Genomic DNA, 12,806 nt, shown 5'->3' on the forward strand with positions numbered 1-12,806 from the left:
TTTTTTTTAATTAACAAGCTTATATGACAATGCTACTCAATATTCCAGAAGTTTTGCATGTTCTCATCTTGCCTGAGAATCAAGCCAAGAACATTCAATGTAGTAGTCAGTCATAAATGCATACTAATTGAGCTACCAACATACCCAAACATTTAAACAATATCAATGAATTGAATTCAACATATGGTAATCAAACTTAAATCAACTGTTTTAAGCATCAGAATTATTGTTTAGGTATATAAATATTCACACATATACAATGTATTTCAAGTGTTATCAGCTGAAATGATAAAAGAAGTGATTAAAGTTAAGTAAACATGAAATAAATATATGAATAGGATACTTATACGTGCATAAGTAAAGATAAATATATATGTATTATACAATAGTACCATAGCTACAAAACTCATTTGACACAGATAAAAACTAGTAGACAACTAATAAATTTTATCAAGAAGTCTGAAAAAAACAAACTGAGGTGATTCTACATATATATATATATATATAAATAACGTAAGTAATTCATTAAAATTTCTACTACAAGTCATTAATATTTAATGAGATTATGAGACTGAAATAAAGGATTATAATTTAATAAATTATACTCCTTTATTTCAATCTACAACCTAGTAGCATATTTAAAAATCCTCTATATTATCTAACACAGATTATAATTTAATGTAATAAGAATAAGGATATTAAAAGAATATACAATGTTTAAGAAATAAAAAACCTAGAAATGGTAAAAATTTGATGTAAAAAAATAATAAAATAGTACTAAATAATAAAAAATAAAATTTAATCTATTGACTTCCAGTTTTCCTCAAAATTGTCAAGTGAAACTTTTTATAACAGAGTGAAAAATAGAAGTGAATATTTAAAAAAAATATTTACAAGAAAAATTTAAAAATATACTAACACATTAAGAAAGTAATGGATTGTAGCTGTAATAACATTTTTAAAGGAATTAGATGATAAAAATTAATACATTTTTTAAATTTGTTACTTCAAGGCCGTACAAACATTATTGATTAGCAAAAATTATGAATTTTCATTTCTGAAAACTATTACAGTTACATTAAAAAAAAAAATTACTAATATTTAAAACTTATGCAAGCCAGTTAAGTAATTCTAATACAAATATGTAATTTTTTCAGTGTAGTGTCCCATGAAGAAACTTTCAGAACATGTTTTACTGGTGAAAATAATGAAAAAATTTTATTTAAATATAGGTCTGTATACTTTTTGTTTTCAAGTTTACGGCTAACGAAAACATTTTGCTCAGATTTCAGCTTTCCTAATGAAAGAACACCTACTGTAATTTTTAGGATCCAAATTAAGGAGTAAGGTTGGTGGTTTCTTATGTAATTGAGCAGGGAAACAGGTCCCAAGAACTGTAACTCCAGTAGTTAAGATATTTGACACAAAATTTGGTGTTGAAAAATAAGTTTTATATAGGTTTCTAGTACAACAGCTTTGTTAAATGACTAATAAAAACCGAAGACTTAGTTACAAAACTTGTAGAAAATTTAATTTTGAGAAAATTAATCTAAATACAGCCAATAAAAAGTAAATACAAACTTTTAAAAATTGGCTTTTTATTGAAGCAAAACAGACAAAACAATAGACAGAAAATCAATTGCATTTTCTTTCTGTACCTAATAAATATTTTTTTTAAAACATTCTTTTTAAACATTCTTTGGTGTATCAGCATTTACGAACGAAAGGGTCATTTCCAACGAGTTCATTTTCTGTTGAACACCAAGTAAATCATCGGTGATTCAGCACAGTCCAGGCACTAGTACATGGCGAAAAAATTTCATTCACACTGGTTTGTTAAAAAACATTTTTGGTGGTAAATCTTACAGAACGAAAATCCTTATCCTTTCTGCCAGCAGAAAGTTCAAAATTTGTGGCCAACAGATTACCCCAGGCAGTTAAATTTGCGTCACCGTCTTCTAGACAATGCTAATATGGTAAATTCAATTTTATTTACTGGTAGAGCTACTTTTATGAGAAATAGAATCTTCGATTCTAAAAATAGTCATTTATGGAGCGAAGACAATCCCCATGGTACTGTGGAAAGTAGTTTTCAAAATAGAATTCACAATAATGTTTAGTGTCACATTATTTATGGCAAAATTCTGGGACTATTTGTTTTCAATGAAAACCTTACGGGAGATGCATATGTTCAATTCTTAAAAAATAATTTGTTGGCTTTTTTGGAGGATGTACTTTTAAAAACTACATTGCAAATGATTTTCCAGCATGATGGCACAAACTACATTTTTCTTCACTTTTCCACCATCACTTGAATGTTAATTTCTTAAACTGGACTGGATGTGGTGGACCAATCAATTGACCACCATGATCACCTGACAATGTCAGTAGATTACTTCATTTTGGGTCATATGAAAACGACAGTATACCAACAAAACATTAATATTGAAGAAGAATTACTCATTAAAATACAAAGCGCTGCTGAATTTATACGAAACGATCCTGAGATTATACAGAAAGTACCAGAAAAATTTAAGTTGGGCAGAGTGCTGTGTACATTATGAAAGAGAGAATTTCAAACAATTACTGTAACTGAGGTTTGTTATTCTGTTACCATTTATCATTCATGTATTTATGTCTTTTGTTTTGCTATAAAAATAATGTTTATTAGGTACAGAAATAATAATACAATTGATTTTCTTCCTATTTTTCATCTGTTAAGTTTTAATTTACTTTTTATTGGCTGTATTTATATTAATTTTCTCAAAATTAAATTTCTATAAGTTTTTTTTATTAAATCTTTTGCATTTATTAATGATTTAACAATTCATATTGTACTACAAACCTACAAAAAACTTGTTTTTCGACACCAAAATTTGAATTTTACATCAGATATCGTAAAAACTACTAGAGTTACAGTTCTGGGATCTATTTTGTCCTGTTTCCCAGCTCAAATTACTTAAGAAACCACAAACTTTACTCCTTAATTTGGGTCCCAAAAATTACAGTAGGGGCTCTTTTATTAGAAGAGCTGAAATCCAGGTGAAATCTTTCACTAGCTATAACCTGAAAACAAATTGTTTCAAGACCTATATTTATTCATTATTTTAACCAGTAGAACAAATTTCTCCATTTCTTTGTGGCACACCTGTGTGTGTATATATATATATATATAAATTTCAATATTACTGATATTAAACTTTAAGATTCATATTATTCCTTTGTACTGTTAAATTATATTTAAATTTTATTAAATAAACAAACTAGAACAAAATATTGAGATAAGACATACTTTACCTTAATTTTTTATTAAGTACTTTCATAAGCCGGTAAACATTTTAAAATATAACATTTTAGAATTATTTCAATCATGACTGAGGATGCAGGAACCTGCAAAAGTACTTTCATGAAAAGTAAAGATATATGTCCTATCTCAATATTCTGTACTGGGTAGTTCATTTAATAGAATTTAAATATATATATACTAGTGTTCCCCCGTCATGGTTTCACCAACAATAATTTTTTAATAGCAAACTTATTTATTTATAAATAAAAATTATTTAATCAAGAAAATTGTTTTTATACTTTCATTAAATCCTGATAAAATAAGGAAAAAAATTATTAAAAATTTAGAAAGAATATATGATAAACAATGAATTGTTGCTGAATGCTTAAATATATATGGCCCTGATAAGGGCTGATTTAGAATGTAGGACTGAAAAGTACTGTTTGAGATATTTTTATTTTAGGACTACCTGAAATATTCTTTAACTAATACTAAGTTTTTATTTCAGGACTATAACAGGCAGTTTTTTTTATGGTGCTAGAATGAATAAGCTGCTAGGTGAACTTAATCTAAAGCAAGCCACATAAAATTGTCTGTGAGCGAAACAGTCCTTTCTTAAGTCAGTGCCAACTTCAATGATTGCCCTTGAAATTTATTAATTGTCATGCAAAACATAGCTTACAAGGTAATTTGTAACCACTTAAATTCGAAAGGATAATCTGCTGGTATAAGCAGTATTAAAACCGACTCTCGAGCACAACCTGTAATTACAATATCTTTTATAACATTATTTTTAAGAGAAAGAGAAGTTACTTGTAGTCTGGTACCACTGCATAGTTTAAGTGGTTGAAGATTTCGTAACAGCATTACAGGAGTTCCAACTTAAAGAAAAAGCTTGTATGCTGGGAAACCGGAAGAGTTGAGAGTATTGCAGAAATCTACAATTTAATTCACTGCATCATCGGCTTGCAACAAAGAATCGATGGACTTATACTCTATTTAGTCTCCTTCAAATGACCTCAGTAAAATGTAATTTATCTCAGTGCCTGTGTCATTCTTTGGCATGAGAATAGCTTATTTACATAACCAATCCATGAGTTTATAGACTAACTTGAAAACATTAGGATGAATTAAGTTAAGTTAGTTCAATGATGATATCATTTAAAAGTTGCCACTACAGCGCAGAGGCCTTCAGTGATTGAAATCTTTTCTGCAGCTTCCATATATTCTCCACCACCTATACTAAGAAGTTCAGAAAACTGGCCTTCTCTTCTCAAGTAAACTCTCACATTTGTTCTCAAAGATATTTTGCACATGTGAGGGAATAAATACAGTCTTAATGCATGCCTTAACTTCATCAGCACAAGTTCCTCTTGGTACTAATGGTAGAATCTGTCGAAAGTCTAATATAAATCCTAGATATATTGAAAATATATATAAAATACATTGCTATATAAAAGTATAAAAAATTAATATTTTAATTTGTTGCCGAGAAATGCACAAAAATATAAAATACTCATCTACCTTGTTTTAACCCTTTTAATTCAGAATTTCAGAAAGTCCTTTTCTGCAGTGTTCATTAAACTCATGCTTGAGTTATCCTTAAATCATGGTAAAAATATTTTTTTCCTGATCCTCAGTGTTACTTCACAAACACCATTAGGAGATGGCCATACCCTGCTTCTCATTTTTTAAAAAAATTTTAATTACTTTTATTATACAAGGTGCTACCCAAAAGTTCAGGGAATTTTACCATAAAAATAAAATAGCTTACCAACTTATAATTTCTACTGACTCCTTCAAAGTAATGCCCTTGGGCATTGATACAGTGATCCCAGAATTTTTCCAATGATTCCATGCATCCCTGGAAGTCTGCAGGTGTAAGTGTTCGAAGCACGTTCTGCGTTTCTTCCAGAATCTCCTCAATCGCGTTAAAACGACAGTCTTTCAATTGAAATTTTATTTTCGGAAAGAGAAAAAAGTCGCATGGGGTAAGGTCGGGCGAATTGGGTGGGTGGGGAATCACTATCGTCTTTTTGGAAGCCAAGAAATTCCAAATGGCTAGCGATGTGTGCACAGGCGCGTTGTCATGGTGCAGAATCCAGCTGTTGTTACCCCACAGATCTGAACATTTACGCCTAATGCTTTCACATAACCGCTTCAAAACTTCACAATAGAACATCCCATTGACAGTTTGACCAAGAAAAACAAATTCCTTATGGATAATGCCTTTGATGTCGAAAAAAACAATCATCATGGACTTCACGTTGCTGCGAACTTGGTGTGCTTTATTTGGCCGTGGTGAACTTGGCGTCTTCCACTGCGATGACTGCTGCTTATTTTCAAGGTCATACCCGTACACCCATGTCTCATCACCGGTTATGATGTTGGAGATGAAGTTAGGGTCATCTCTTGCTGAATTTTTCAATTAACTACAGACAGCTATGCGATTTTATTTCTGATCGCTGTTCAACAGTCTCGGTACGAATTTTGCAGCAATGCGTCTCATGTTCAAATGGTCCGACAAGATGCATTGCACGGACCCATATGACATTTGTACAATTGCACAAACATCATGGATTGTTTGTCTACGATCAGCAACAATAGACTCTCGCACTTTCGCGATGTTTTCCAGTGTTGTGCTTGTTGATGGTCTTCCTGAATGCTCATCGTTATCGACTGTCGTTCGTCCATCTTTGAATCGTTTGTACCACAAAAAAGTTTTACTTTTACTCTTAGCATTGTCACCAAATGCTTCCACAAGCATGCGATGGGTTTCTGCACCAGTTTTTTTAAGCATGAAGCAAAATTTCATGCAGGTTCTTTGCTCTTTAAAATCTGCCATTTAGAACTTCGCCGAAGCAGTAAAACACAACGTAACACAACCGCACAAAAGTCAACAATACAGCCTCTCACCGTCACAGCTGTTGAAACACTGATTCACAAAGAGTACTGTTAGTCACATCTAGCGGCAGCAGGTCGTACCAGCAATGGTTCGCACTCAAAATTCAAATTCCCCAAACTTTTGGGTAGCACCTCGTATGTTATTTAATCAAGTAACCAAAGGCACGTGCAGCCAATCACACTGTACATATTGCAACAGTGGCTGTAACAGTGTTGGTTGAGCCACCATGTTGTACACTGTTGCACTCTTAAAAAAATTGACATTAAAAAAAAACCGAAAATGGTTTTTAGATACTTATCTGAAGAGTACTTACAACTCCATATTGAGTGAATATCTCATTTAGTATCTTGGAAATGGGAAAAATTTGCAATCATTGTTCAAATATATATTTTTTACCTTTCTTCACCACTTTCAAGATTGAGTTTTGAAAAATCTAGAAATTGGTTTTTAAATATTTACATGAAAATAAAATGCACCGAAAAAACAAGTTGAAATCTTCATTTGTTAAAAAAAAAAAAAAAAAACAGGTTTCAGAAAAAATTCAAAATCAACTTTAACCTTTAAAACTCAAATATTTAAAAAAAAAATCTGAAATTAATTTTTTTATGAATATATTTTTTTATATGAAGATTTACACATAGTAAAAATCTTCAGTTGATATCTTCATTTTTTGCAGAGAAATTAAGAAAATAATAAATTTCATTGTTACTTCATTTAAACTCACAATTTCAATAAATCTATTCTTAGTGTGTACTTACACTATAATAAGAACATGTATACCAATTTTCATCAATATACTACACACTCTATGTGCATTATTATATTATATGTATTACCCATAAAATATTCTAAATTATATCATATTTATTTACAGCAATACTAATTATCTCAGTTCAAAGAAAAAATATTTTAATGAAGAAAAAAATTTTCAAGCATACAAAGTGCCTTGATAAACATTATGTCTACATTTTCACTTTATTAACTCTACATTCTATTATATTTATTTTGAACATGTTTAGTTAGTGACTGAAGTAGAAATTAATTATTAAAAAAAAAAAAAAATCCAAACCAACAATTTAAGCAAGAGTATGAGAAATTACTTACTGAAAATCTGATTGTAGACAATTAATTTTAAATCTTTGAACCTGTTGCGTTGATAAAAATTTTTTAAAATTAATTTGAAGATAAACACAGTCATGAAATGTTAATAATGGTGAATTTTAAAATTCAAAGAATTTTTTACTGTTCAAATTTAACCAGTGATTATAAATATCAGCTCAATAAAATATTTTAATTATTATTTTTCTTCTGGAACTACAGGTCAACAAATTACAATATTTTTTTCTAAAAGAATAAAAAGATTTTAGCACATAAAAAATGACAACTCTACTAGAAAATGAACTCAAAATTGTCAGTTAAAAGAAATACTACTAGTTGTCTGAATTGGTAATGGCTTACACTTTCCTGTTCCTACTCATAAAATTAAATGTCCTTTATTAATTGTATGCTTCAATCAATCTACATTATTTTATTTCAGGTTCACATACCAGCCAAGATAGTGCTAGAACAGAAGTCAAATTAAAGATTTTGCTCAATTTCTTTCAACCCAGGAATAGGTTTTTTGCTAGACTACATAAAAAATCTATCCTTTTCTAAACTTATATTTCCTTTACACCACACAATTTTCTAAACACAAGAAACAATCCAAATCGACCATGAATCAAAACAAGCCAAATTACTTCCCAAATCAGACAAAATCTTTATAAAAAAAATTGTATATAAAGACATTTTTCAACTTGTCTGATTAGTAAACAAATATACATGATGTGTACTAAGAAACTGATGTATACTGAAAAAATAATTTAATTTGTAATAAAGGAAGCTGAAAAATTATTAAAAAAATGAAATAAAATACAAATAAACAAATATATAGAAGGGGTCCACATCCCTTTCCTTGGAAGGATTACCATCCTGCAAACACTTCCACATTTTGCATTTAAATGAAACAAATTGCCAACAATAGTTTTCTACAACCTATTATATTTTTATAGCAACAGGCTTATTGACAGTAATACATACACACATCAGGTATTTTAATTACTTAAGCCTGCTTGATCAGTTGTAGTAAATTTTGCTTTGCTAATTCTTATAGAAAGTAAAAATTCTGTAAGGTCAAATCTTGTGATCAAGGAAGCTAAGAGAACCTTTTGAGATAATTCAATTTCGCATTAAGCAAGAGCACTACTTTCCAATCAGATGTTGATCTTTGCTTTTGTGACTTGATCAATGAAGTTAGTAAGAAATTCAGAATAAAAATTAGTTACTATTTTCAAGAATACAGATTCCACAATGTGACTGCAGAAAGTTCAAACCATACTACAATTTTAGAACATAATAAAGTGTTAGGGCAAACCATGAGGATTTCAGACAATCAGTGATACATTTACAGAAATAAATAAAAACTTCACCGTAAAAAAATGTGCTATCGAACACATTTAATAAATAGGATTAATTTTTGTGGACAATTTAAACACATTATAACTGATTTTATGAACACATTGCATAGTTTTTTTCTAATTTGCTTGTATGAACTACAAATACCAACCTTTTAATTCACATAAATGTCTAATATAATACATATCTACCAACCTCTTGAAATCAAAATTCCGGAGATCTTTTCAACATACAAAAAAAAGTGCCAAAGATTTAGATTTGGCATTCAACTTTATTTGACAAATTGATTAGGGGCCTACATAAACAACTAACACTATTTCCTGCTTCCATAAATGCTTCTCAGAATATCTTCAGTTCTCAATATTCTCTTTTACCTCTACCTTCCTTCAACTTTAATCAGCTTGTTATCTCTTTCATAGTCTTCATTTATGGGATTTTCCATTTTATTGTTCAATGAACACTTTCTTAGCAATTCTATCACAGTACAATCTTATCGGTACATACTTTTTTTTTTGTCTTCAGTCATTTGACTGGTTTGATGCAGCTCTCCAAGATTCCCTATCTAGTGCTAGTCGTTTCATTTCAGTATACCCTCTACATCCTACATCCCCAACAATTTGTTTTACATACTCCAAACGTGGCCTGCCTACACAATTTTTCCCTTCTACCTGTCCTTCCAATATTAAAGCGACTATTCCAGGATGCCTTAGTATGTGGCCTATAAGTCTGTATCTTCTTTTAACTATATTTTTCCAAATGCTTCTTTCTTCATCTATTTGCCGCAATACCTCTTCATTTGTCACTTTATCCACCCATCTGATTTTTAACATTCTCCTATAGCACCACATTTCAAAAGCTTCTAATCTTTTCTTCTCAGATACTCCGATTGTCCAAGTTTCACTTCCATATAAAGCGACACTCCAAACATACACTTTCAAAAATCTTTTCCTGAGATTTAAATTAATTTTTGATGTAAACAAATTATATTTCTTACTGAAGGCTCGTTTAGCTTGTGCTATTCGGCATTTTATATCGCTCCTGCTTCGTCCATCTTTAGTAATTTTACTTCCCAAATAACAAAATTCTTCTACCTCCATAATCTTTTCTCCTCCTATTTTCACATTCAGTGGTCCATCTTTGTTATTTCTACTACATTTCATTACTTTTGTTTTGTTCTTGTTTATTTTCATGCGATAGTTCTTGCGTAGGACTTCATCTATGCCGTTCATTGTTTCTTCTAAATCCTTTTTACTCTCGGCTAGAATTACTATATCATCAGCAAATCGTAGCATCTTTATCTTTTCACCTTGTACTGTTACTCCGAATCTAAATTGTTCTTTAACATCATTAACTGCTAGTTCCATGTAAAGATTAAAAAGTAACGGAGATAGGGAACATCCTTGTCGGACTCCCTTTCTTATTAGGGCTTCTTTCTTATGTTCTTCAATTGTTATTGTTGCTGTTTGGTTCCTGTACATGTTAGCAATTGTTCTTCTATCTCTGTATTTGAACCCTAATTTTTTTAAAATGCTGAACATTTTATTCCAATCTACGTTATCGAAAGCCTTTTCTAGGTCTATAAACGCCAAGTATGTTGGTTTGTTTTTCTTTAATCTTCCTTCTACTATTAATCTGAGGCCTAAAATTGCTTCCCTTGTCCCTATACTTTTCCTGAAACCAAATTGGTCTTCTCCTAACACTTCTTCCACTCTCCTCTCAATTCTTCTGTATAAAATTCTAGTTAAGATTTTTGATGCATGACTAGTTAAACTAATTGTTCTATATTCTTCACATTTATCTGCCCCTGCTTTCTTTGGTATCATAACTATAACACTTTTTTTGAAGTCTGACGGAAATTCCCCTTTTTCATAAATATTACACACCAGTTTGTATAATCTATCAATCGCTTCCTCACCTGCACTGCGCAGTAATTCTACAGGTATTCCGTCTATTCCAGGAGCCTTTCTGCCATTTAAATCTTTTAATGCTCTCTTAAATTCAGATCTCAGTATTTTTTCTCCCATTTCATCCTCCTCAACTTCCTCTTCTTCCTCTATAAAACCATTTTCTAATTCATTTCCTCCGTATAACTCTTCAATATATTCCACCCATCTATCGACTTTACCTTTCGTATTATATATTGGTGTACCATCTTTGTTTAACACATTATTAGATTTTAATTTATGTACCCCAAAATTTTCCTTAACTTTCCTGTATGCTCCGTCTATTTTACCAATGTTCATTTACGGTACATACTAACAAACTGTTTCCCTTGCTTAATTCTATCATCATTAACTGTTTAAAAACCACATTTTCCACACAAACCTTTTGCTTTTTTATCATACTCTTTAAGAATTTAATTTCAGAAAGTCTCAATGCTTGTTTTTATTTTAATTCTTTTAGTATTCTTGTCAAAGCTGGTGAATATATTTTTAGCCGACTATACTAAATGAATTTTTCTAACAAAATCAAATATAATAATGTCAGCAAGTTACTACATATAGATTTTTAATAGAACGTAAACCTATCAGAACAAAGTTACACATTACAGATTAAATTCCTGTGAGACCAGTTTCTATACTGGTATGTATATTATCCAAGTTTCACTGGGTGTAAATAATACATTTAAAAAATATAAATTACTCCTTTAACAATAAAATTGGTAGACCTATTTTCTAAATGATAAAGAAGAAATAAGGCTACCATATACCTTCAGGCAGAATATAAATTTAGCAAATGATTACAACAAGGGCAAGTTTTGTAACTAAATTAATAAACAAGTATATATAAAAAAAAATCATTCAGTTTTATCATCAATGTAACTATCCAACTGATATAAAATACTCTGTTTTAAACAAAATATTTTCACAAACCACTTTTTTGTATTGCTTAAGTTGTTCATTTATAAAGGAAATAAATTTGTTACATAGCATATATATATATATATATATATATATATATATATATATATATATATAAGTATTTATATACATATTTGTATTTTTAAAATCAATTCTTTTAAGAATCATACTTCTCTGTACTATATACAAATATATTTATTTTATTAGATCAACCAAAGTATAGAATAAATAAAGTAGGATGACTTACCTTATTCAAATTAAATAAAAATAATTTTAAGTAAAGCAATTATGCATGTTGTCCATTTAACTGAATTTATTTTACTACACTGATTGAAATATATTAAATTATACATCACTATCAAAATAGGTGGTGGTGCTATCTACTGCAGCTTTCAAAATACTGTCATCCTCATATTCTGTCTGAAGGTTGATCATAATAGATTTATTTTAATGTTTATATATATATATAGTATCTTTCTAAAATGTCTAATCCCTTACTATTTGTATCCATATTATATTTTTTAATTTCCATTATTTTTAAATTTATTCTAATATCACAGATATTATATGTTTATTCTTAATCAGATATAATATACATATTTATATATATATTAATTTTGTAAACATGTTATCCTGTGTGTTGAATTATAATTAGTGTTTATAAACCACCAGATACACACATACAAAGCAAAATGGGTTCAATCTAATAAGGCCTTTTCAAATCCTTCAGATTCATCATCAATTATTAAAAGACTCTAATTATCATTAGCATTGAGCTAATTCGTCAACCAAGTCATGACTGATTAAAACTGTTAGTCAGATGTTAAAATTTTATTATACAGGCCTACCAATTTAAACAGATAATCCTGCTCAAAATTTACCTGATGGTTTATTAAATTGAAGTTTTATATTTATAAATATAATATTTCTCCTAACGCTCCAGCTTCGTTTTTAACTTTACAAATTTCTAATATTTTAAGATTATTTACTAAAACTGTAATTTTATGTCCATTTAAAATCAAGTGATTTGCCATATTTGAAAAAAAATTATTTTTATTTTTAAATGTTCTTAGATGTTCTAAGAATCTTGCTTTAAATGTATATTTCTTATATATTCCAGTTCATTATTTAATACCACCTCATTGTTATGTTAATAAATAACAGCTTCATGTATCATACCATAGTAAATATTCCTCTTACATGAAAATTGGTTATTTGAATTTTTATGAATGGTTACATATTACTGTTGGTAGATTTTCTATATACGCTTGTTTCAATTTTGTTATTGTCATTAATTTTT

General features: G+C 29.4%; 1 protein-coding gene and 1 long non-coding RNA gene across 5 annotated transcripts in view; one reads left to right on the forward strand and one right to left on the reverse strand.

Moving 5' to 3' along the window:
* The window catches only part of gek (serine/threonine-protein kinase gek), a 215,917-nt gene that overhangs the window by 72,896 nt on the left and 130,215 nt on the right, over nt 1-12,806 (reverse strand). The gene's annotated exons all lie outside the window — the stretch shown is intronic.
* Nucleotides 297-9,283, forward strand: LOC142319460 (uncharacterized). Its single transcript, XR_012755202.1, has 3 exons — nt 297-513; nt 3,795-4,563; nt 7,066-9,283. It is a non-coding gene; the product is annotated as an uncharacterized LOC142319460 (long non-coding RNA).

This window comes from Lycorma delicatula, chromosome 2 (genome assembly GCF_047948215.1).
Source record: "Lycorma delicatula isolate Av1 chromosome 2, ASM4794821v1, whole genome shotgun sequence".
NCBI lineage: Eukaryota > Metazoa > Arthropoda > Insecta > Hemiptera > Fulgoridae > Lycorma > Lycorma delicatula.